Raw genomic sequence first — 27,105 nt, forward strand, 5'->3', positions numbered from 1 at the left:
GGGCTCCCTTTTACCTTCGCTCCCCTCCCCGTATTATCCCTTCTGGTGATGCCATCCCACTGCTGACATCGTTTTTCTGGGAATATCTGGGGCAAATTTCTGTAAACAGCCCAAAGCCCAAGTTGGCTCCCCTCCAAAAGATGGGAATCAGAGGTAGAAGATTAGGGGGGTTGACTCAAAAGAACATTCTTGTAAGAAGACAATCCTATTGTCCTTTCTAGTCATTCCCTGAATCAGATTACAGATGGCATTATTGGATTTTTAAATACTGATTCTGTTCTGCATTTTATATGATAAATCCCATAAGCTGCCCAGAGTCCAACAGGTCTCATTTGATAGAGAAACTGGAGGATTCAGCCCCTCCCCCCCCAAAAAGAGTTGGCTGTCTCCATCAACTCAACAGAGGGGCAATTTATAGGGGCAATTCCACCGATTTATCCCTGGGGATGCGGGAGAGTCACTCAGGAGAAGAAGTGTGGGGGTCTTCCCAGCTGTGGCCCCTAAATGAGGCTGCAAGAGAATTTCCCTCTGCATTCAGGATTGGCCTGGGGTCTCCCTAGAGGCAATTGGGGGCTTCATCCATGCAGAGGCACAACCTCCCCTCCAACCCCTGCCAGGGCCTTTCCTTTCCTCACCTTCGGTTACAAATTCACCTGCAAAGTTTTCAAACACGGCAACTCCCTTGATAACTGTCTAACTATGGGGCAGCAAATGGCCAAAGACACTGTGAGTGTCCCTTGCTACCAATTGCTACATTCGGCATCAAGCGAAGGAATAAACTGCAGGCAGGTGGAAAGAGGAAGGAAAGAATTGTATGCCAATAAATGATTATGTCCTCCCCCCCCCTTCCCTCCCTCCTTCCTTTGCATCATCTCCTTCCTTCTTTCCTCCCTTCCTCCGAAATGGAGACTGTTGTCCAACCCTCTTCTCATTTTAAGACTACCCAGCACCCTCCCCTCCCCAGAGGGGTCTAGAGCTTTGCAAAGTCCATGGACTCCTTGGCCCATCCCACGGGGGGGGGGGGGGGGGAGCTTTTCCATTCCAAGGTGAACCATGATCTGGGCCTGGGGAAGGGAAGTATCTCTTGTCAAAGGCACAGCCTGGTTAATGGATTTTGAGATCAATTATGATGTTGGGGGCTCCATCCCAAGACACGTTCTGACTTTCTCCAGAGGTCCCACAAGTTCTCTCCCCCTGACTCTCTCTTTTTGCCCCCCACCCCCCAGGAGCCAGCTGCTATCATGACTGATGGCGAGAGGAGAGCATCCTTCCAGCCACCGTCCAGGGATGAAGTGCGGGTCCCCATAGCGCCTGGCCAAGCCCCCAGCCAGGTCCCCCAATCCGGAGAGGAGAAAGATGACGATACCTTCAGCGCTTGCAAGTCCATCCAGGGCAGCTTGGCCTCGGCAGGTTTGTCCACCCGGGATCCAGCCCAAGAGGGAGACAGCCAGGTGCCCTACCCCACCCTGGCCCCCACCGTCTTCTTCTGCTTCAGCCAGTCCACGCGACCACGCAGCTGGTGCCTCAAACTGGTCTGTAACCCATATCCTTTCTCCTCCTGGCCGGTCAATGTGGCCTCGTGCTTTGTTGGCTGGATTGAACCTTCCTCGCCATCCTCTGGTTTGGATGCTGGTCACCTTGAAAGAGGTCAGCATGTGGGCTGCCCTTCAACCGGACTAGGCCCGGGAGAGTTTGGGTCAAGCGGTCATTGTGGGATTAATCCGGGCTGTTTGTATGAATCCGTATAAAGGACAGGCAAGGGTGGGGGGTGGGCCAGGTGGTTGTTTTGCTGTGATCGTCCACGGAGAGAGGAAAAAAACAGGGCACAGGGTGAGGCCACTTTGGACTCAGGGAATCTGGACCGAAAGTTGAGTCTTGCAATGGTTTGTTTGGCTGGCAAGCTGTTGTGTGTGCCGTGACTTTTCTCTGGTTGCAAGGAAGGGCTTTGTAGCATTGACCTGGAAAACGGAGGGACACAAGCGGTGACACTTGACCTACTTTCAGTCATAATTAGGCAGCCTCAATACTTCACAGTCAACATGGGAAATGGCACATTGTGTCTCTGGAGTGTCGCGCGATGGTCTCTCTTTGGTGGTGGGGTGGCTCTCCTTTTCCAATGGTGTGGCGTCACTTGTGTAATCCGGTCCCTGGTGAAAAAGTAGAAAGGCACCTTCTACAAGAATCACACACCACCACACCCACTTAGGAAGAGGCTCCCAGGCTCCCAGCAAGGAATCCTTTCCCGTTTAAGGTATCTAGGATTTGGGGATCAAACTTAATGCCAAGTGGTAAAATGGTTTCTTCGATGTGTGATGACTGTAACGTGTTTAACCAGCCATTAGGACCGGCACAGGGTGAAGGACGGGTTAGAAGGATGTCTGATTCAGCGACCAAAATCAGTGCAGGTCCAAAATCAAGACTTTTCTAGGTTCCAGCCTTAGTCTGCCGTCTCGACTGAACGATGCAATTGTTGGCATTTCCTGGGGAATGCTGGGAGTTGTAGTAGCTTCATGTGGGGAAACAGCGCCACGGATTCCCAGCCGCTTTCTCGGGAACCTCCATAGCACAAGGGCTGGGGGGGGGGGGGCGAGTGGCTCAATGAAGCGGAAGAGAGAAAGGCTGGGCCTCAATTAGCAGCCTGTCTAAGCTCCGGATCAAAGAAGAGGGAGAGGGAAGAGGGGCCCAGGGGAGGCGGGGGGTTTGCGGGTATCTGTCTTGCGAATGACGAAGCAAAAGACTTAAAGATGTAGCCCCAGGCAGGGTTGGTCGGACTCGCTCGCTCGATCATGGCTTGTTAGGAAGGATGTACTAAATAAACCTTAATTGGCTGGATTCATGCAATGTATTAAGCCATAATCTCTGATTTACCCACCGCACTGCTGGCACGCATGGCAGGTAGCCTCGACTCACAAGAGTCCATTTGGGGATTGTTCAAAGTTACAACGGCACTGGAAAAAGTGTCTTGTGACTGTTTTTCACACTTACGACCGTCTCCATAATCACGTGGCCAAAATTCATACACTGGGCAACCGGTGGGGTCCCGTGTCCCCTTTTGCGACGGCCTGACCAGCAAAGTCAATGGGGAAGCCAAATTCACTCAGCAACTGTCTTACTAACTTAACAACTGCAACAACTCACTTAACAACTGTGGCAAGAAAGGTCATAAAATGGGGCAAAACGTAACAAATGTTTCCCTTAGCAGGAGAAACTTTGGGCTCAATTGTGGCCATACGTGGAGGACTGCATTGGCTATGTCCAGGTTAGCCAAGCCAAATGCAGGCCGGGCTAACCAGGGGCGGCCGAGGGCTCTGCAGTCTTGCGGGTAGAATCCCGTGTCGTGTGAACCTGGTTGAGCCCTTTGCTTCCTGCCTCCCGCTTGCTTTCCAGGACTGAGGGATGATCTTGGATGGGCAGCCAGGTGAACAGAGGCCACCCACTTGACCCTGAGGCCTCCTGGCCTCTGGGAACGCCCAGCGCCTGCTTGCTACCTGCCGAACCTTTGTGCTCGTGTCCTGCCAGGTTCCTGGTGCCTCTCATTTATTCATACTTATTGATCTCGCTTTAGTTAAGCGGAGCTTCCTTGCCGCTGCTGGACACGGTTAGCAACCCACAATCGTTCATTCCTAAAAGCCATTTTTGGCAAGGGAGGAAGCCCATCACCCCCCTCCCCCTGGGCTCTCTTGTGCCCGTGCTTGGCTGGACATTTGCAGGGAGAAGGGCGCGTCTGAGAGGGAGCCTTGTCCAGCCTTGGAGGGAGGGTCTCACCGCAGGGCCAAGAAGGGGGGCTTCAGCTGAGATTCAGAGCTGGAGGCCAACATGGCTTTATGGAGCTTCTACCACCTTGACTTCTGTGTCGACACCTTGCAGGTGCCGCTGAGCAACAAACTGTCATGGCAACTTTCTCACACTGTACGTGCTTTTCACTGGAGGGTTTTGCATCTTAGAGGTGGGGGGGCTGGGCACGGGGGGGGGGTGTTCCAGATTCCAAGCAGAGTGTCACCTTTGCTGGCTGAGGAATTCTGGGAGTTGAAGTCCACCCGTCTTAAAGTAGCCAAGGTGGAGAAAGCCTCCCGATTCTAATAAGGATTTGGTGCAGAGCCCGGGGGGATTGGGAGAGATGTTTCCCCCTTCCGCTCCTTCGGCAATTTCCTTTGCTTTGGGGAAAGCTCTGGGTGGGTTGCCTTCCCTCCTGCAGGGGGCTGTGTGAATGCACAGGGTGGGTTTGGGGCGACTGCCTTTGACCACCCCCCCCAGCCTGACTGAGACGCCCACCAGTTGCTTTTGCTCTTCAAGGGAGCCACCCTCCCTCCCCCTCCCTCCCCCCATGCCCACTGCCTGCCCTCGGGCACCGGCCGGAGAGTTGCCAGTCGGCTGCCAAGGCCAGCTTAGGGTGCAGGCAGCCTTTGAAAGCCCAGATCCTGCCCAATGGCAGAATTCCAGGTCTGGATCCCCACCACGGCTGCTTTCTGGCCAGGCTCTGCAGGGACTGCAGCTGGACCATGTGGCCAAGTGGACTGGAGAGACATCCTGGGCAGGGTGGGTTCTGCCTGGCTTTACTGCTGGTTCGCTCACATGCGCACTGGGTGTGCTGCACATGCATGCACAGTTCAATTAAAACTGAACGCATGCACAGATGGTGGTGGCAATGGCAGCCATGAAGGAACCGGTCTGGGGCTGTTAGCAGGCCTGGGTGGCTGCCGGTTCCAGCAACCAAGGCTGTCATAACGCTACTGGTTTGGTAGGAACCCACCACTGATCCTGGGGGGCTAATTGGGGCAAAATGGAACTGTGGTTGACCCAGTTGACCCCCTCCCTATTCTTCCCCCCCCCACAATGGCTGCATCCAAACTGCATCACTCCAGACACAGTCCCGGGTCTGGAGCAGAAGTGCTGGCTCAGGGGCAGTGGGTGGGTGGGTGGGTGGGTAGGTGGAGGAGAGACCCTCAGAAGGAATGCCACCAAAGCATTTCTGGGGCTCTTTAAAAAGGCAGCATGACAGAAAGATGGATGATGAGACAAGTGGGGGGGGGGGAGGTCTGAAACCAGAGCCAGAAAAGCCTCCAAGAGCACCTGTCTCCAGGAGTCTGGAGGGGTGGGGGTGGGGAGGGCATCGCATGCCTGCCTACAAGGAGGACGTGGCACATTTACAAGAACCCTCTTCTGTCTGTGCATTAGAATATTGCCTACTCCTGATTCAGAAAGTCTAATTGGCAGTAATGGGCTGTTTTGTGCCAGAAGTCTCTTCGCCTTAACAACGGGGAGGAAGCGGAGAGGAGAGGGGGAATGCCAGATGTATCCAAAGAGGGTACATGCATTCAATCTCTTTGCCCTGGCCGGGCGCTTGGCAAAGCCTTCCTGCCTCCAGTGCATCAGGGCGTCAGTGTGCAGGCTGCTGTCTCCAATGCGTGCCCACTTCTCCTTGCCCCCAAATGGTCTCTCCAATGGGTTGTGGAGGCCAGCAGGCAGGCAGGATGGAGAGGGAAAGGGTTACTCATGGCAGGCCTGAGCATTGGGCTTGCAATGTGCGGCTGTTGTGGTTCAAGTGTTGTGCAAACTCAGTCCATGGTGGCATAGTTGGAAAACTTGTTTTGTGAGACTGGTAAACGCCATCGCCAGACAGACCTGGTAGCCAGCATAGACAGGCTGAGGGGAAGGTTTCAGGGAGGGGTACCTGAACAGGTGACTTATCCACCCGAAGACAAAGGCTCTTGGGACATGCTTAGTGTTCGCCTTTCTGTAGGCTCCTGGGTGAGGCAGGCATTGATGGTCCCCAGGCTGTAGCGTACTCTAAACCAGAGCTCTCCGAAGTTGGCAACTTTAAGACTGGTGGACTTCAATTCCCAGGATTCTCTGCTGGCTGGGGAATTCTGGGAGTTGAAGCCCACCAGTCTTAAAATTGCCAGGTTTGGGCTCTGAGCAGGAAAAGATGGGTAAAGAGTAGAGAGAACTAGCCACGAGGACTTGGTGTGGTCTTCAGCGTGACTCCATTTTGATCATTGACATCCTGCCCCACTTTGCAGGGGTCTTACTGAGGACTACCTCATCAACACAAAGCCAAAATGCAAGTGACTCTTGGGTTGGTGCCATTGGTGAACGAATCCATTGTGGTGTGTAAGTGGTCGACTAGGACAGCTGTATGTACAACAGAACATTGCGGCTTGTTCAACGAAGCATAGTAAAGACAAACCACAGCTTGGTTTGGTGTGTGAACTCCTTCCTTGCCTAAAACTGCTGGAGGGTCAGTACTGCTCCAAGGTCTTCTCCTGCTCCCCATCCATCAAGACCACCACTCACCCCCCAAAGACCAGTTCCAAGGAGTCCATGAAGGGCCTGTTGGTCTGAGGGCTAACTTGAGTACCTGCTTGGCTAACATCACTGCAAGCACACCAAAACAGACGAGCAACATTTTTCTCGGAAGCTTTGATTCCAAAGCAGTTGAGCCTCTTCTTGGCAGTGGACTTTCCATCCGAATCACCAAAGTGAGGCAAATCCAGTTGTGAACTGGTCTGAAGACTCAATCAACTTTTGGCCAAGAACATTGACTTGTGTTGAATCAAGTCTTGGGTTGAATTTGGCTCAACAGCCCATCTCAGCTCAACCCAAACTGCCCTCTGGAGCCTGAACCCAGCAGCCTCCCCTCTTCCGCCTCCCACATCGCCCTTTCTTCCTTTTTTCCCCTTTCCCCAAGCAAAAGAATTTTCTCATTTAGCTGGCAATTAATTTGTGATATATTTGTCAGGCAGAAATTCTTGTCTCCCTACTTCCTTCATGAATCACCGACTTTAAATATTTATTATCTGGAACAGGGGGAAGATATATACACCTATATATTCAGGGACATGAATCGCTACAGGTTTTCTGGGCATTCTCAGTTTTTTTTGACATAATTAGGACTGTCCAGGGACAGGGCAAAACAGGAAGCTCCGAGAGGCCAAGGCAGAATCCAGTTGATGTCTGCTTGCCTGTAGCAATGCTGGGTGAGCTGCTGGTGCCACATGGATGAACCCAGATCTCCCCCCCCTTTCCCTCCACCTGCCCCCAGTGAGTGAGGCAGGAGGATCAAAGGGGGAGAAACATTTGTTGAGTGGCTGGCCCACAATCGGGAAAGAAATAGGATATGAAACAGCAAATAAATGAACCATAAGCTTTAAAAGCCATTCTGGGTAGCCTTTTCTGAACATTGTCAAGCGGAGGAAGAGAAGGGAGGCAGGCTGAGCAAGAAGCATGGCAACCAGGGAAAGCTGGTCTTTTATGCTGGGGGGCTTTGAGGGGGCTTTTTGTGATGGTCATTTCAAGAGGGGGGGGAGGAGGAGGGTCTGGTTTCAGTGGTTGCTGATATAAGGTACCACAATGCTTCTAAGAAAGAGGCTCTGGGCTTAACTGCCTAGGCTGGGTCAATACTTGATGGTTGGAAATGGCCATCTTGGCCAAGGCTGCCAATGGGTGGAAAGTAAAGCCACCCTTGGCTCCTTCAACTGGTGGTGAGGACAGACCTGAGGCAGCTCCAGGGAAAACCCCCCGAGGCTCCCTGGGATGTTTCTTGCTGCCCTCGTGGATCATGGCAGCTGACCAGAAGCCCAGAAATGCAGCAGAAGCTCATCGCCCCCAGAAAACCCTCTCCCTAGGAAGTCCTGAGGTAAATCACCTCAGAACATGGAGGGCTGATTTTACTCCAGGCTCTCCCAGCACCCCAGATGCCGACATGGGATCTGGAAGCAAAGTGAGGGATCTCTGTGGGGCCCAAGGGCTGGTGTCCTTGGCTCCTCGGGGTCTGCAGGGGGCATTTCAGAATGCCTTCGTGGTCACCAGCCAAGGTGCATTTTCCTCTACAGGAAGGCTAGAGATTGGGCTAAAGTGAGACTCCTCCATCTCCAAAGGTTGATCAACCTGGAGGACAGGCAGAGTTTGAAGGCCAGACGCCTGACAGGGCAAGCATGTGCAAGCCGAGAAGGAGCCCCGTCTGTCCTCCTGATGGAGCAGGCGGGATCTTCTCAGCAGATGTCTCGGGGGTGGCGTGCAGGGGCCAAGAGGCAAAGGGGGTAGCCGCCCATTTATAGCTTGCTAAAAAAAGCCCTTGGGTCCCGCTGGGCTGGCCAGTTGTCCACACCATCTGTCCATGGCCAGGTCAGGGGGCCAGGCATTTGAGCGAAGGAGAAGTCCTTTGCTCAGCCTTTTCAAGTTCTCACTCAGGTCCTGAGCTGTTTTCAGGCAGAATAGGTCTGCTGCTTCCTGGAAGTGGGGATTTTCTTAAGCACATGCTGTTCCAGGAGCCCTGCAGATATCCCAGATATTCCCAGTCTTCAAACTATCACAAACTGTTGCTGCAGCGAGACATTCTCCTGATTGCTTTTCTGCCAGCTGTCCTTCAAAGAGCCCTTGCTTTCCAAAGAGAAGGCTTGTGTTCCTGCAGATAATTAGCCAGGAGCTTCGAGAGACAGCATGGCATCCGCTTCCTTGTTCAAGCCTTTCTTTAGCCCTTGATGATCCTCCCCATCTCCCCTACTAACCCTCCATCCATGAAAAGATATTGCAAGGAAGCTTTTTGGGGGCCGGGATGGTGCTGTTACTGATTTTTCTTCTAGAGACACCAGCCATCCAACTTTTCAGTTCACAGATTTGGAAGTTAGATCGAAGGAACCTTCCAGGACCATCTCTATGTCAACTCATAAAGTTCTCACCCAATTGGAGAGTGGGAGGCAACCTTGAGCCTTCCTGGAAGGCCTGCACAACTTAAGGCCTGCTGATGAACTTCTGTAGGCTAAAACAGACGATGAAAGGTTGCAGGAACTGGGCATGGCTAGTCTAGTGAAGGAAAGGACCAGGGAAGACAAGATAGCAGTGTTCCAATATTTGAGGGGCTGCCACAGAGAGGAGGGGGTCAGGCTATTTTCCAAAGCACCTGAAGGCCAGACGAGGAATAACTGATGGAAACTGACCAAGGAGAGGTTCAACCATTAAACAAGGAGGAATTTCCTGACAGTGAGAACAAGCCACCAATAGAACAGCTTTTCTTCAGAAGTTGTGGGAGCTTCATCTTCTTCTTCTTATGCATGTCCATCATTGGACATTGGAGATCATGTTGCTGATCCTATTTTTATCAACAGCCACACAAAAAAGGTCTGCTGAGTTTTGTCCCTTAGATTTTGAAGCCATGGTGCTTCATCACTGGAGGCTTTCAAGAAGAGACTGGACTGGCATCTGTCTCCTGCTTGAGTGGGGGTGGGTAGGTTTGGACTAGATGAGCTACAAGGTTCCTTCCAACTCTGTCCTCTACAGGTGGCTTGAGCATTTCTGTAGGGAGACTCTCTTTTAAATTAAAGGACAATTTGGAAAGGATTTGTTGGACAAGATAAGATGATTCTGACCATGTAGGGAGATAACTTTCGAGGCATCTTTGGAGACCAACATTGATGGACTCAGGGTCACTCGTGCTCTTTGGAACACTCCCCCCCCCCCATGGATGTCTGGTTGGAATTCTTTTGCTGGTGACGATGATGCTGAGGCTGACTGAAATGCATGATTGGCTGCACATTTTGCAAAGGTGCTGTAAATCCTTTCCTGAGCTGCAGGCTGTTGACATCTGTTAGATAAGAAAACAGAAGGCAGTTAAAAAGTTGCTCTTTAGTGTGGAAAGTTGCTTCAACTCTTAACTGTGGGGCTGCAGAGAGCAGATTTTCAGCAGAGATTTTCCACAATTTAACAGGGCATCCACCCACCCACCCACCCACCCTCAACCAGATTGTAAGTCTTCTCTGAAGCCCTGGGCCCTGGTTCAGGTGCATGGTTAGAGAGGACAGCTTGAAAGGGTGGGGCAGGATCATGCTCTGGATGGCGGGGAGAGCAGAAGGGTTGAAAGATGATGTGAACTGAGCTGCTTCTTCAACCGCCATCGGTTTCTGCTGCATGAGACTATTTATAAAAGCCCTGGGGGTGGAATCGGACGTGCATTTGCTCAGATGCTCAGGGAAGCTATGTAGCTTGTTGGGATTTGGATGAGTTTATGGGTGGGAGGGGGAGGGAGGGCTGAGATTATATTTTTTGGAGGAACAGGGAGGAAAGAAAGCCAAGGCCAACCAGGTCTTACCTTCCATCAACTCTACAAATTAGGTTAGACTGAGTCTGTTTAGACCACAAATGACCCAGATGAAGACTTGATCCTCCTTCAACTAAACTCTCTCTCTCTCTCACCTGTTAGATGACCAATCTTGTTTACGTTGGCAGGGGATGATGGGAACTGCAGTGGGAGCAAGTTAGGCTGCAGGCAAACTGGATCCTGGCCTCCAGGTTTATTTCATTGCCCAGCTGGCTCCTTTCCATCAGCCCAGCCCTCGGAATGCAGGCAGCTGCCTTTAGTGAATCACGTGGTTGGTCTCTCCAGCCCAGGACTGAAGGGAAAACAGCTCGGCAGGCTTCAGACAGGAGTCTATCCCGGCACTAATCAAAGGTGGCAATGATTGGATCAATCCTAAAGTAATGACACAAAGGTGTAAGGAAGCTAAGATGTCCTTTTAGCTCAGGGGGTGGGGGAAAGACTTAAAACATTAATTTTTGTCATTCCCCTTTCATTCTGTCCCTCCATTGGCATCCTTCCTTTCAAGCGATTCTCTTCCTCTATTTCTTTTTATATTAGTCTCCTGTGACAAATGGGCCACAGCAAGTTGTCCCGGACTAAAGTCCAGCTGAGGCTCAGAGGGTCGCTCTTTTATCCTTCCAGCAGTGAACCTGACCTTGGTTTCCTCTTCTCCGTGCATTGCCTGGGCATGTGTTTGCAAAAGAGCTCCTGTTCTGAATGCCTGTTGAGGTGCTGGACAAGAGAGAGGAATCTCCTAAAACGTTTTATGAGGCTGCCATAGAAAGAGGAATGCATCCGAGGTGTCTAAACCATCATTTCTGTTTGGAAATAGAACCGCGTTTCCAAGGCACCAAATTGAGAGTCTTTGAGGACTTCAAACTAAGTTCTGTCTGACTCCAAAGAGCTCCTTTCTTCTCCGCTTAAAGGGAAAACACAGCTGCAAAGTAACCATGTGTCTTGTCCTGTTAGGGGAAGGCAGAGCTGCTGGGGAGCATGGGACATGTGCCACTGTCATTGCATCCTGTCTACAATTTGACTAGTGGGGCCGGGTCCATGGGTGCCTCTCTCAGAAGTAATTTTGGATCTCTAGCAAATTCTCAAAAAGGGTACGTCTTTCAAAGGTACCACAAAGGCTAAATATAGTAACAGCATCCTTGTAGGCCCACAGCTGTTCTCTGCCAGAGGGACTGGTTGGTAGGAGCTAAAACATGAAACTGAGAACCTTACTCTAGAACCCTGTTCAGTCTGGGTTCCTGATTCATTGGAATCAGGAACCCAGCCCTCTCTTGATCGGTCTCTGCAACCAGCAGTTCATAAGAGGCCCCTCGCAAGGAAGGCAGTTGCCCCACTTGCAAAATATGGGGATGGCAAAAGGGGCACCAAATGTGGCCAAGGCCAAGGGTGTGCTCACCTATCATCGCTCCCCTGAACCTGGGTTGTCCGCTGTTTGTGTCCCCCACCAGCAAGAGAAAAACAGAGTGGTAGGGGGAGATTACTCCATGTCTGCAGATCCTTCCTATTTTGCCCCTTTTCTCTCTCCTGGCTGAAAGGGTTGGGAGGGATGAAGCCGGAGTGGGTCGGGCACAGGAGAATCGCTAATAACCCGACTTTCCCTGGACATGTGCAAAGTTCCTGTTCTTCATCTCGGAAGGATGAGGCTTATTTCACTTTGCCAATCTTGAGATGAGAGAGCGGAATGGCCTGGCCAAAGCAGAGGCTTCTCTGAAGGTGCAGCCACGGGACAGCGAACGAAATTGAATGCACTTTCTTGAATCCAAGGGTGAAATATAAATGACTGGATTCTTTCTAAAACCGAAATAAACGTCTTGCGCTTCGTCTGTGTTTCCCAATACTGGACAAATGGTGTGTGGCTTCCCCAACATGGACCGTGCCCATGCTCAAGCACGGATTTGGGACACTAAATCCTTGCCTGAGCTCTTTTGTAAACTTGGAAGCGGGATGTTTCGCTAGGATTTTCTCCGTTGTTTGCATTTTAGCAGAAATGAAACGTGACATCTGATCGGCTGTGAGTTCGGCTCCCATCACAGTGCAGGAAGCGCCGTGTGCCATTTGCTCACAGCTACTTCATGTCCCGTCACCCCAGACGGTCAGTTCTGGGGGAAGCGGTGGAGGGGAAAAGGCTCCCCCTTATGAGAAGCCAACCCACAAAGGGGCAGCATGGTCACCTGATCAAAATCCGACACATTAATGATGGTCGCACTGTTCCAGGTCATGTAATCCCCCTTTGTGACCGCCTGACAAGCAAAGTCAATGGGGAAGCCAGATTCATTTAATGACCGTGTGATTCACCTAACAACTGCGGTAAGAAAAGTCATAAAATGGGACAAAACTCACTTAAAAGAAGGTCTCACTTAGCAACAGAAATTTCAGGCTCAATTGTGGTTGTATATCGAGGACTACCTGTATACAAGTACAAGGTTGTTAAGTGAATTCCTGCAGTTAGGAATGATAGAAGTATTTGTAGCTTGGGTGAGAGACGCTGGTGGTGCCTGGTCCTCTGAGCTTTGGAAAGTTTTGTGATCAGCAGGACTTTGGTTTAAGTTTCTTGTTTCAGTTCTTCACTGTTTTATTGACCTCATGTGGTCAGTGGGCCACGCGACTGGCTGGCCATGCCATGTGACCTGTCATGGGACTGGCCGGTCATTGTGTGTGAAGGTCACCAAGCGAAGAAGTGGTTGGTGCCATTGTTGATTGGCTGCTCGAATGATACGGCTCCTCTGGGTTTGTAGGAGGTTCCAAATTGACATATTTGTTGATAGATCCTTTGGCTTGGATGGATTCATGGGCGTGGCCTGTGATGGCACAACCAATGATTTTTGTTCTGTCCCAGTGGATGCACATTGTACAAAGTTATGTCTGCCTTTGGATGTTCAGTAAATCTCCTGAAAGGAGCATTTCAGCATCTGGTCTACAGCAGAGATGGTCTCGGCTGCAGTTCCCGCAGCCCTTAAAGGGAGGGGAATCCCACCATTGCGTAGTGTGATAGAGCTCAGGTCTTGACCAAGCAGAAGCCTCTCCCCTCTTGAGCCCCACATCATTTACATTGCCGGGAGCCATAAATTAGCCTCAGCTTAGCTCAGCTGAAACCTTCATGGAGGAGGCAAGGAGAGGACAGGCCAGGCCTGTTGGCGACTGCTGAGGATGAAGGCGGATGGATAGATAGATGACGTTGGATAGATGTAGAACTGCTACATTGAATGCATCAATTAGAGCTGTTGTGCACCCAAAACGTGGCCTCTGTTTACACTGGAATTCATTTAACTGCCTCTTATCAAAACACCAGGAGATCTGGAGACGCTCCCTGAAAGGCTTCCAAGCTTGTGGACAAAACAGAGTGTCCATCATAACTGTTCAACGGTGTACACGTCAGTTTAAGAATGAGTCCAATAAACGGCCTTGTTTTTATCAGCGGGAAAAGTTCCTCCCGCCGATTAAACCGTTTTGTTTCAGTCTCTGAAGAGGCCTCAGTACCATCAGGTGTTTAGTCTTCTTCAGTCCTCTTCCTTCCTTCGTGCCAGACTCAGTTTGGCCTCTGAAAAACAATTTTGTGATAACGGTGGGGCACCACTGGGAGCAGAGAAGATAATGACAGAACAAAATGAAGGAACTCTGAAAGAGCTGGATTGGAGGAAGACGCTTCCCTGGTGGGAAGAGAACGCAAAATCCAGTTGATTCGCTCTCTTTACATCCCGATTCACACAGGGGAAGATTCTTGGGAGGTTCTTGAGGGCATTTCCACTAAACACAGAGACACACAATTCTTGCACCCCACATTTCGCCCATCAGTTTTTTCCTTTTGGGATATCCGGTTCCAAACTCCATGAAGTCCAAGAAGGAAAGCTGCAGCAACAATAAGTCAGTTTTTGTCTTCGTTCCAGGTAACCCTGGGTTGGCATCTCCCTCTTGTTTCCCTGGTCAACTTTGGTCAACATTTTAGCCACAATGCATGGCTCACGGTGCTGTCGACAGGATCCGTGCTGGTAGTGGGGTGGGAGAGAGAAACCACTTACAAGCCAGATAGAGCGAAGAGAAGTTTCAACCATGAAATTGGCAATTTTGTATGCTTCATCGCGAGGGAGGGTAGAGTGAGTTGTTCTACATTTTCTAATTGTGCCTGGATGCCCTGGATCCTGGAATGCAAAGTGTCAGCTTGCCCAAGAGAGACATATGTGCTTGTTCACTTAGATGTGCAAAGTCGTTTTGATTAGTGGAGTCAACAGAGAGCATGGGAGAAGGTTTTCATGAATGCAAGTTTTCTTTTTCCCCAGGCAAAGATTGGGTTGCTGAAACAAGGCCTGGCTGAAAGAGGTTGAGTTCACACGTTCAGCTGCTCCATATCGAATGGTTGGAAGGGGGCTGCTTGTTCCCTCTAGCCCTTATTTCTCCATATGCTGCTGCTGCTGCTGTTAAGCTACCTTGGGTGTGGTTGATGGATGGCAGTGGATGTTGCTATCGAAGTTGGGAAAATCTACAGTAAGGATTGAGCTGGAAGGACTGCATTGGGTGATGAGCAGGGCAATTGGAAGATATCTGGGACTCTCCCAAAGCCTCACAGTGGTGGTGGGGAGGGGTCCTTCTGTCCTACTGTGTAGAGGAAGTCTGAGAAGTGAAATGAAAGAAGATCTGGAGAACTTTTCACGGGAAAATTGGTAAGGGATTTTAGATGTCACCTGGCCCATCAGGAGAAAGGAACCCAAAGGTTCCCTCGTTCCACACAAGGGGCTTTTTTCTAGATCATTGTAGGTCTCCAGAGGCCATTTCTGCTTCACGTCTTGGCTATTTTTCTCTCCTAACCTGCCCCTTAAAACAGCAACATCTCTGCAGGAGACCCAGCTGGTTCTGGTGTAAAATGGAACCGATGCTTCATCTTAGCGATGGAGTAGTTTGCTTTGCTTCGCTTTTTCCATGTTAGAAAGTTCACATTTCTTCTTTCCTGGGACAGCAAAACAGGAAAAAGAATTCCCTTAACATATTTATCTCTTGAAACCCCTTCTGTCTCATAAATATTTTTACATTAAGAAATACTTGGAAACCAACTTTCCTGGGCCAGCCAAACTTTGCACAAGCTTCCCTTTTGGGTTGGGAATAATACCTGGCCGACTTCATTTGCAAATCCATTGCAATTTGCAATTTCCCTCGCTGCAATCAGATCACATAGTAGTCGGGGTGCCACAGTCATTACAGGGCAGTATTGCAGGCTAATTCTGCCGACTGCCAGCAGTTCGATTCTGACTGGCTCCAGGTTGACTCAGCCTTCCATCCTTCCGAGGTGGATAAAATGAGGACCCAGATTGTTGGGGGACAAGAGTCTGACTCTGCAAACCGCTTAGAGAGGGCTGTCAAGCACTGTGAAGTGGTATATAAGATTAAGTGCTATTGCTATAAGCCCACATGCAAAAATTGAGTTTCAACACATCCTGTCTGGGGAATTCTGGGAGTTGAAGTCCACCCATCTTAAAGTTGGCAAGGTTGAGAAACACTTACCTGCCTGTCTATCTGACTTTCTATCTATCATTTCTGAACTTCAGCAACTTTAAAATGGATGACTTCAACTCCCAGAATTCCCCAGCCAGCCCTCTCCTGCATTTTTGCCAAGCACCTGGAACAGATTAAAAAGAGAGCATCCGTATCTCTCTGAATTGTGTTGTTCTGTGATAGTTCGCTTCCCCCTCGTTGCATTGCAAAGTCTCGCATTCGCAGGAAAGGTGAGCTGACATTTTAAAGTTTTGACGTCTCTCGTTTCAGAAGCTGGCTTACCTAAAAACGAGACTGCAATGTTCCATCCTCTCCCAAGCAGATCCTCTTGTAATATCTTTGACAGCCCCTCCCCTTCAAGGAATAAAATGCATACTTGGACAAAATGCATTCTTGGGGAGTGGGAGAGAAGAATTAAATTATTAAAACTAGTTCCCCCAGTTACTATGGAAACCTGTTGCTAATGAATTGGTGGGGTTTCCTTTTTATCTTGATGCAGCTCTTAAAAGCTTGTAACTCTCTGCCAACAGGTTTCCTAGGAAAAAGGTTGCCATGGAAACCCCAGGCACTCAACCCAGGTGTGGACCAAGCGTGATGCCAGATGGCACACCAGATTCTGCTGCCAGACAGGGCACCCTTCACCAAGCTGGGTTTGACCCACGAACCTCAGTGCTTGTGGTCACATCTTTCTGGAAGCCCCCTGGGGAGGGGGCCAGCCAGCTGAGCCCCCAGAGATCAAGAAATGGCTGGGAATACGAACCTCTCCAAATGAAGCAATTTGGCATTCTTTTTCTGTCGTCACATAAAGCTCCCTCCCCTCCCCATCAAATTTGGCTTTGGGTGATATAGGAGATGACCAACCTGAGATGAGGGAGGGATCAAACACATCATAAGTCATGAGTTCCTGCGGGAGATCTAAGTCCGGCCCACCTGGAATGCCTCTCTTATCTCCCGCACATTTCCCTTGACTGTAAGTTGCCCAGGTTCTTGTAGAGCACTCAGGCTTGCAATAAATCTTTATACTCATCCTGATTTCCCGGAGACTTGACAGGTGATTTTCGAGAACACGACTCTGCCATCTTCTTGGTCACCATATGGAAGTAGCCTTCAAATTCCTGGTCTACTTCCAGCTCAGGGGTTCCCCAGTCACATCCTTTGAATCCAGCCAGGTATGCCTCTGCTTAACCTTTTAGGAAGAGCCAAGGTCCGCCAGGGAGGTTCTTTCTGTAATTACATTCTACAGGGAGCCACAGTCTTGTGGACCTGATGGAGAAATGGACAGTCATGGCAAGGAGAGAGGAATTCCTGAGCAGGCATTTTGGTCTCTTTCAGAGGACAAAGTTGGGTTTTTTTCCCGTTGCCAGAAAATGAGGCTGTCATAACCCAGTGGGATAGTCAGGTAATTATGCATCCTGATGAATCTGATGATCTAAATTAGCCTTCTCCCAACCTGTAGATGGAAATCATAGTTGATTGGAAATTGCTGCAGTCTGGATATATAAAAAAAAGTTGAAGATGGTTTTAGTCTTCAACCAGAAAGATCTAATTTCTAAATCGGAGCAGGTGATCCTTCCATTCTCTTCTAGTTTGGCCCTCAAATATGGTGTCCAGTTCTGGATTAAGGATTCAGAAGAACCAGAATCCTTCGGAGCCAGACCATGAGGATGGAAGGGAATGAAAAACTAAGTTCTAGAGAAGAGATTGAAGAATTGAGAGCAGGTTTAGTTTGGAGAAGAAAAGATTTGGGGTGGAGGTACAATAGCTCTCTTCAGATACCTGGAAATATGTCCCAGAGGAGAAGGCCAAGACATGGATCAATGAACTGATAGGAAAGCAAAGTCTGATGGTTAGAAAAATCAACCCAATGGAGCAGCTTCATGGAGGAATCATGATTCACAGGGGTGCAAAGGTGTCTTTACTGGATCTCCCCAAACTGAGGCAGGGTTTAGGATACTTTATGATGGAGTCCTCTCCTGAACAGGAAGAGGACCTGTTGGCCTCAAGGGCCTCTTCTTTTGTGGGAATTGATGGTTGTTCTGAAATCATGGCCCCAAGCAATGGAGGATTGCTTAGTCAACAGTCATGAAGATTTTACTGTCCAACGTGGGAGGCCTGTTTTTCTAGAATTCACAGCTACATAGAACTCCAAAGTAGATCCCTAGAAAAAATATTTAAATAGCTGCATGGTCTCCAAGGTGCAGGACTCCTCATGCAGCCATAGGTTTGGTCATGTGGTCATTTGAAGGGTGCCTGTTTTGGAAAGGGGATCCCACCAGGGTGGCTCTTGTGTTGAATGGATGGCCATGTCATATCCTTGGGAAGACGTCTCAAGAGGGAAAGTGCAGGAGTGGGCAGGGGGGGGGGAGAAAAGATGTCGTGCCCTAAATGCGGATTTCCTAATATCAATGGATCAGATTAGGAGGTTAAATGTTGAGCAATCCGGACTTGGCTGATGTGGGAAGCCTCTTGACAAACGGGCATTTTGCTCTCATTGATTATTCATGCACCACTTTCCTTTTCATGTTGTATGTGGTTTCACCCAACCATGTTCAGCCCTTTGATCTGTAGGGTTTGGTTCTTGGCCTCTCTTGACCCCAGGATTTGTTTGATTGTTCTGGGAAAGAAGGAAAAATTGACCTCGGGCAAGACAGCTGCCCCACCCACCCCTCCACTCCGGCTTCTGGTCAGCCTTCTTGGGGCCTTGGTCTTCCCTTTGTCTTCCCTCCCTTCCAGAGAAGCAGATCCTTCTGGAGCTCCCTCCCAAGCTTGAAACCCAATCAATGCATGCAAATGCTCCCCGCAACTGGCATAATTGACATTTGTCACTTGCGGTCCTTTGGGGTCCTATAAATTGGAGCCGTATCATTTTGCATGTTAATCATCCATTGTTCGGAACTCTTGCTGCTCTGCAGGATTTTAATCAAAGGAAATCAGGGCGTCTGTTGCTGGTTGTTTTCCCTCTCTCCATTCTTTAAAAAGAAATGCCAGGCTAAAACTTTTTTCCAGGGGTCGCAATCAACAGTCCTCCAGTTTTTCCAAAGCAGTGACACTGATGAGTTCATTTCTCGCCTGTTTGTCTCTGTTTGGAGCCCCGTTGACCCAGAGGGACCTGGCTGTGTTAAAGGTTAGCTGAACAACATCTATTCAGAAACTCTTCCTTGCTGAGATTTTTCTCCAGGGGGTCTGGGAGTTTCTGCTAGGATGTCTCAATCAGAGCTGGGATGGGAACGGGTGGGTGGGTGGAGGATGACTGGCTCTGATTTAAAATAAATGGAGTGACCAGGAGGGTCTAGGCTGAGAGGGGCAGATCTGGACGTAGGGTTTCAAGAGAAACCCCTCCTCCTGCTCAGAGATGTTGTGGTCCCAGAGCAATTTTGCACAGTTGTAGAGAGAAAATGCAGCCTGCCATTCCAATGGTCACCTTGGGGCCATCTTCCTTGTCTTGATTGCCTCCAGAAACTTTGGATTTCCATTCCCCAAATCCTCGGCCAGCTGAACCATTCTCCTCCTCCTCACTTCCTTCTGGGGGTTAAGTGCCCTTTGAGAAAACCTAAAATTGTATAGACTGAAAAATAGTTAGTTTCCTTTTTAAAAGTTTTATAATGAAACACCATGTTATGATGGAGGTTGGAAGTCCCTTCTTCATACATTTCTTGTCTCTTAATTATATTCCTAGTTTTCTCTTTCTTCTTTCTCTTTTTACTCCTTCTTTCTATTTTTTTTCTTTTATTAAGTTTAGTTTGCATGAGATTTTACTATTATAATCAAAATGCTTAATAACAATTAATATATACCCATCCATCCCGCCACCCAACCCTCCCACCATCAGTCCACCCCTGTTGAGAGCTAGATTTAGCTTCCCAGGACATGATGAGAGTTACATGCCAAGTCATTGACCCTTAGTGGCCACGTAGACAGATTTTCTCCAGGATGTTCTCCACTTAACCTGGTCCTTCCGGTTTTTCAATATTGCCCCCATCAGCCCTCCACTGGCAGGTGGACTTCTCTTGCTTTCCACCATTCCTAACATCAGAGGCTTCTCCAAAGAGCTAGTTCTTTGCCTAATATGGAACAAGAAGCAAGGATAGGTCTGAATGGAGACAATGGGATATGTAGTCCAACTTTTTCAGAAACACTAAGAGTGAGAAAATGAACCACATCTTCATATGCAAGCAACTTTTAAAACTGAATTAGAACTGTCCAATCCAATAGGGTGAGTCAAAGATCCTGTCTATACACAACAGCAGCCTTTTCCAAACTGGCTCAGAAATCCAACTCAAATTGATTGGATCGGACATTGCAATTTAACCCTCAAATTGATTTTCTGAATTGATCAGGGTTGTTGAATCTGGAAAGTTGAGCTGGATCAGAGGGAGAAGGACTTGGTGAACAGGCCACAACTTTGTCCTTCTTTGTTCTCTGCTGCTGGACCAAGACATTGGGGGCCTGGGCCTGGGCCACAGGTCCCAATGATCCTCCCCTCCTTGCAAACATGGAGTCCATGTGCCGTTACTTTTAGGTTAATGTACAGGCCATTTAATCCTTGGCCGTCAGTGCTGGACAATGTTGGCAGGAGAAGAGCTGGACTTGACCTTTGGGAAGCTGAGCCAAGACAAAGAAGAGTAACTCAACCATCAATCTAATTTACATTCAAAGAGGAGATCATGGCAATCCAGTTAATTAACTAGAGTGAGCTCCGGTTCCTTCCCACATGCTCAACAGCCTTCTCATCCTACCCCACTAAGAGTGACCATTTGGGGCAAGGTTGGAAGACCTGCCTGGCTTCCAAATGCTACACTTCCTGTCCCCACACCTGAAAAGGTTGACTTGGGTTTCAAGGGTGGGGGGATTCCCTGTCAGATGCAGCAACAAGGGTCTCGAAGGAGAATTCCTGGGGTCTTAAATCTCCCAGTTGGCTGCAACCAAGTTTTCTTCTGGACACGCCAGATTTCTTGGAAGTCCCTGGAATTTGCTCAGCTGAGTGGAAGGAAGAAGAGAGCTCTTCCCAATGCTTTCAACCCCCCTAACCCACCCACCCACCCATTTTTAGGCCTAGGCCCATATATTTTAGAAGAGAAGGACACCTCCACAGAGAAACAGCAATTAACTTGGGAAGCAATTTTAAATCTTCTTCAGCCAGGCAGACTTATCAGTCTGCTGTAAATACCAGGGTTATTTTTAGTCTCTGGGAAAAGGGGTCAGAGGACCAGGTCAAAAACTTCACGATAACTCCAGCATCTCATTTCTTGCACCTAAACACTGGCTGCAAATGGGGGGGGGTAGGAGGAATAGGCTTGGAAACTTGTAGAGCTGCTCTGAATGGCCTCTGCAGCTGAAATGCTTGGTCTGCGCTTATTGGAGTGCAATTTGGGAACCAAAGTCCAGTCTTTGATGGAGGGCAGTTTTTCTTCTTTTGACCAACGATTGGCAGCAGCTGAAAAATAATCCTGATTCTTTTCAGTTGGGAAATCAGTGAGGTTGCCAAACCCTATTGCAGTTCGTATCCTACTTCAACTTAGTTTGAAAGCCCATGGAAGTCCATTGGTTTGTTTATTTGTCTGCCTGCCTGCAAAGTCTGAGATCTTTAGCTATTTCTGGGGTCATGGATTAGGCCCCGAGGCCGAGCTCTCTTGTCAACACCTCTGCAAGGGGAGGCTCATCTCAAATGGAAGTTGTGGTTGACTTCCTTGGTGGTGGCTCTTCCCGGACGTTGGTCAAAGTGCCCCTTGGGTAGACTGGAGGTTTTGAGAGCCTTTTCCAGAACTACAAAGGTAGCTCTAGAGAAAATAAATGTTGTGGGATCACCTCTCCTGGAGGATATCTGTCCACCCCACCAGGCCAGATAAGAAGACCCTTGGCTCAGCTGCCTGCTGCCCTCGGGAAGGAAAACCTTCTCCAGCTGCAGGGCAGGCAGGGCCCAGCGATGCCTGGTGGCTGATTTGCAGCCCAGACCGCATTGCTGCCTGCTCAGACCGCCTCGCCGTGCAAGCTTCCCTACGGAACAACTTTTGAATTTGGATTTGTCTGTTTTATTTGCTTTCTGAAGAGTGTTTAACCAATCGGCTTGAAGGGGAGGGGGAGGAAGACTTAATTCTGTTGAAGAGCTGGGTTGCAAATAGTAAAGAGCCGAGAGTTTTAATTAAAGTTAACCCTGGATCTCTGGCTGGCTTTCCCAGGATGGAAACCACCAGAAAGTCCATCATCCTGCGTCATTCTCAGCAGCACCTGTGGCATCACTCAAGCGATGTGAAGATGGCGAGGTGGCGGCACATGGCTGCCCTTCCGATATGCAAGTCTTTGGCTCTCATCAGACCCTCCTCCTCTCCAATTTCAGATTCATATATTTCAGGTCTTATTTCTGTTTATCTGGAAGAGGATTTTTATCTTCCCTAAGCACCAGGCAGGCAAAGAGCCACGTACTACATCCTCCTCCTCTTCCTCATCGTCATTGCTGTCACCCTGGCGATGAGGAGGATGGATTTGATCAGATTTCCCTCTTGCAATTTGGGCGCTGAGCCTCCTGCTTGCAATTAGGAGAAATCAATCTGCGCAAGCAACCATTGCCCCGTTCCGTTTGCGGAGAGGCTGCTGGGCTACGGAGGGCGGGAGGGAAGGTGTCCTTGATTGAAATGGGTGGCTCCAGCCAGGAGGTGGAGATCTTGGAGCCAACTCAGGGAAGATTTCTCCCCAGCCCCACTGATTCCCCCCCCCCCCCCCGATCCTTCTTTCCTCTTCCTTTAAAAAAAAGTAGTCTGTTGCTAAGCAACCAGGGCCATCCGAACATGGAGCACTTCTTAGATGACCAATATCCGGCCTCCACCTGCTTTAAGCCCGAAGGCCAGTCACTGGACCTATTATGAGGTGAGCTGTTGAGTAGTTTGGCTCTTTTTCCCCCAGGGAATCCCTCCCTCCTTCCCTTCTTTGGAGGGATTTCTCCCTAGCCCCTGGATCCCAACACCCGAGACCCCAAATGGGGACCTGCGTGAGCTAATGGTATCTTGTGAGTTGGAGAAACAAGCAAGAAGCAAAATGGAACAATTTAGGAGGGAATATCTGAATTATTCTGATTTCGCCCCCTTATTATCTCCCCCTGGGCTCTTCCCAGCTCTGAAGGAAGAAAACTCATCTGTTCATCCTGACTATTTTGCCCACTATTATTAGACAGATCTTTGCCAAATTCAGGAGTAATAGATCTCCTAGGTAGAGAAACTCAGCCTGAGATCTTCCCTAGGAGCCACTCTGCTTTCCTCTGCGCAGGTACCTCTGGCCTGAACCCTCACTGCTTAGCGTGGACTCCACACCATCCGTACTCTTCTTTTAGAAGAAGGCTGCCTTTGTTTTCCCCATGGGCCGGACCTCAAAATATCTTGGAAGGAATCTAAGCCGTTACCTTGGTAGAGATGATCTTCCCCCAAAGAAGGACATATAAGGCAAACATTGGACGAAAAGCCTTCTGACTTTGGGACTTGAGGCACTGAACTATTTTTATTTGGCTTTAGAGCCGGAATATTCATCAAATATGCCTTGTTGATAGAAGCGAGTGGGGAAAAATGTGCATGGAGAAGACACATTTCAGTTTGGGGTCATTGTTTGAGAAACCCAGGAGCTATTTGGGGCCAGTGGCCGATACTTGTTTTCTTCGGAAGGATTCATTTTAATGAGGGCCTCAATACACAATCATTTTTGTTTAAAATGATGTTGCAAGTCATTCATGAAATAAATATTTACCTCAGTCTTGGCAAAAGTCTGCCAACTTCTCTTAGGTTGCAACTTGGCCCGAAGGTATTTTTTTACGAGAGCCCTTGCATTATCAAAGAACAAATATAAGTACCGAGGATGTTCAGGCTGATTGATGTTGTAGCAAATAGACAGAGCAATCACAAACTTAATTGCACGGTGTAATTGCTCCTTTGGCTAGGCTGGTGGAGTGTTGCTTTTGCACCCTGTTGCACTCACAACGTCCCTAAACAATGTCCGCAGATATAAAGTTCAAGCCAGGTACAGATGAGAGGGGGGTATGTGTGTGTGGGTGTGTGAATCACCCAGGATCCTGTCCAGTTTTCGGTTTCATCTGAATCATAGAATTGACTCACAAGCTGGTCTTTGACCGCAATAAAGATTTGATTGGTTGATTGACTCAGAAGCTCCCAAGAAGCTCCGATGCCTTGAATTGGTTCAAAAAGGCTCTTCGAAGAAGATTCCATCAAAGCCAAAACTTTCTCAGGCACTATGTAGACTGAATATTCACACGAAGGAGATAAAGCGGCTGAAGTTTTATGTGGCCACCAAAGCTGGTGGGTTGGTGCTGGTCTTGCAGGAAGTCTTGGTGAACAATGTTGGTCAAGATAGACAAAATCTTGCTAGTTTTCCAGCTTTTTTACATGAGATGTTCCAAAATTCTGGGACCTGGGAAAAGTGGTCTTTTTTTGATAGAGATGATAGATAGATTAGATGGATGGATGGATGGATGGATGGATGGATGGATGGATGGGTATTTCTCAACCTTGGCAACTTTAATATGAGTGGACTTCAACTCCTAGAATTGCTGGCTGGGGAAAGTTGTCAAGGTTGAGAAACACTGAGATAGGAGCTAGATGGACAGATGGAGAGAGAAAGAGAAAGAGAGAGAAAACTTTCAGAACTTTAACATGGATGGACTTTTAACTCCCAGAATTCCCCAGCCGGCCTTATGGCGCTTTTTAACCACTTTTCAGATATCCTTCATTAACTCTGTATTAAAACACTTGTGACTTTCTGAGCTATTAGTACATTAAACCTGCATGCCGTTGTACCCAATCTTTATCAAAAGTTGCATTTATGGTTCTCACGGCTGTTTTGAAGGAAGAAAATGCTTCTTTTCTTTTTGGTTTCAAGCCATGGCCGAGAGTGTTCTCCCCTTGTTGTATAAGTTGTGAAGAACGGGGCTCTTCTAAGATAGTATTGGGCCAATCCTGCTTTAAAAAATAATAATATGAAAAATAATCTTTTTTTAATGCGTAGCCTACTTGCCCTGGCTTTTTTCGATGGCTCAGTTTAAATCGATCGATCCAATCAATTAATGAAAGGAAATCCCTGAGTAGAGACGGATAGTTTCACTGCTGTCTTGCAATTTCTCAGTCCTCACTCTCTTCTGTCCCTGCACCAATTACTTAAAAGAGATCTTAAAGCAAAAACTGGATTGATTTTTTTAGGATGCAATTTTCCTAAGATGCAAGTCCGCAGAGACGTTTCTCTAAGCTCTTTTTTTTTTAAAATGCATTTTGGCATGTTTGCACCGATTTGAGTCCCTTGGTTTGATTCCTTTGTCACCAATGCCCGTGTTTTGGGGGGCAGAACTGCAGCCCAGAAATCTTAAGAGGCAGAAAACGTTGAGGGACGAGAGTTTCTGGTTCATCCATGACTTCAAGGCCACGGTTAGACTTTATAAGATTTTGCTCTGTCCTTATCAACCGGTGAGCTGACTTCAATCTCTTCCTCCCCCCAAAAAACCTTCAGCCAAGATTCCCAGGTGAATCCTAGCTTTTCCTTAAGCAGGAGGGGCTGCCGTGGGGAGCAGAGATTTTGCAGCTAATGTTTGGCGAGCCCGTGTGTGTGTGTGTGTGTGTGTGTGTGTGTGAGTGAACTTGTCTTTAAACAAAAGCTCTGAGCGGGGGGGGGGGGGTTAATTTATGAGATGGAAATGAAACAGCTTTCCTGCTTTCCTTCACAAATCAAAGGAAGAGGCCGGTGGGATGTCAGAGGGACGCCTTTCCCTAGACTTCCAGCCAGGGTGCCACAAACATGTCAGGACCCATTGACAGGAGATTAAAAGCAGGGCTCTCTCTCGCTCTCTCTTTCTCCCTCTCTCTCTCTCTCTCTCTTTCTCCCTCTCTCTCTCTCTCTCTCTCTCTGTCTCTCTCTCTCTCTCTCTCTCTTTCTCTCTCATGTTCTGCAAATCTCACGTCATACACGCAAGGCCCCCCTACGTAGGACTTGTTCGGCCTGGGCGATGCTTTTGTTGGAGCACTGCTGTCCCGTTGGGCTCTTGCACAACTCGCTGTGGGCAACTGGCCGCAGGGCCATTCCGTGTCCTAGAGGTGGTCCTGGACTTACAACAGTTCATGTAGTGAGTGGTGAAGGTTATAACAGCCCCCAAAATGTGACATGATCATTTTTCACACTTACGACCACTGCAGCATCCCCATAGTCACGTGATCAAAATTCAGATGCTTGGCAACTGACTCATATTTATGACAGGTCGCAGCGTCCCGGGGTCACGTGATCCTCTTTTTGTGACCTTCTGAAAAGCAAACTCAATGAGGAAACCGGATTCACTTAACAACCGCAGTGATTCGCTCAATCCCTGTGGCCAGAAAAGATGTAAAATAGGGCAAAATTCACATAACAAATGTCCCACTTAGCAACATAAAATCTGGGCTCAGTTGTGGTTGTATCTCGAGGACTACCTGTATTCATTGCTTCATTCCCTTGTTTTCCATTATTTTTATTATGGGTGACCACATTGTCATCCAGACTATTGTATCTCTTGTATTTCTGGATTGACTTATCTTCTTTTTATTATTATTGGCACGATTCTGTTGAAATTAGCTTATTTTGTGCATTTGTTGAGTGGTCCCATGGCTACTTGCCCATGGCTAGTGAGGTGACCGTAGTCAATTGGCTAAGGTGAGCTGGCTGTGGGGAGGGGTCCCTTCCAGGCACATCGAGCCTATCAGCCTGGGTGGCTCTGCTCAGTCATTTGCAGCACCCCTGGCCAGGTTTACCGGGGGAGCAGACTTTGAAGCCAAATATTCTCCATTATTGGTGCCTTTGAAATCTCCTGAACACCAGCATTCAACCAACGGCTGATGCCGAAAATTGTGAGGGGGAGGGGGGCTTTTGTGACACCCTGAAAACCCCTGGTTCAGATCGCCCCAGAGGTGCTTTTTTCCCCAAAAGGCAACTGGACTTCCTTGCTTTCTTTCTTTGAAAATGTTTAGCTTCTCATCCAAGAAGCTCCTTTACTTCTTCATGAACATCTTCAAGGAAAAACAAAGAAAGTCCAGTTGCCTTTTGGAAATGCACCTTTGGGACAACCATGAGCTGAAGCAGGGGTCTCCAACCTTGGCCACTTTAGGCTGGTGGACTTCAACTCCCAGAATTCCTCAGCCATCATGCGCTGGCTGGTGAATTCTGAGAGTTAACGTCCATAAGTCTTAAAGTGGCCAAGGTTGGACACTCCTGACCTGGATGGTTGAGAACCTCCAAAGACAACTGGTTCAGATCGGCCATAAATCTAAGCTTTTCCCAACCTCCCCATCCAAGGTTTGGTGAGGATCTACATGGTCCACCTTCCAGGCCTTCTTGTAAGAAGGAGGGTGAATCCTCCAAAACCCTTGTAGTTGAGTGAAAAAAATGGAATCCCTCAAACCTCACATCAACCTGGGGAGAAATTTATAGCCTGTTGCTGGAGAGGAGGGGAGAAAGGGGGAGGGAGCTGGACACATGTCTCCCATTGCTTTGGCATCGACAACTTGTGATAGTTGCTAGCCAAGCAG

This window comes from Natrix helvetica (assembly GCF_964273705.1).
Source record: "Natrix helvetica genome assembly, chromosome: 13".
Lineage (NCBI taxonomy): Eukaryota > Metazoa > Chordata > Lepidosauria > Squamata > Natricidae > Natrix > Natrix helvetica.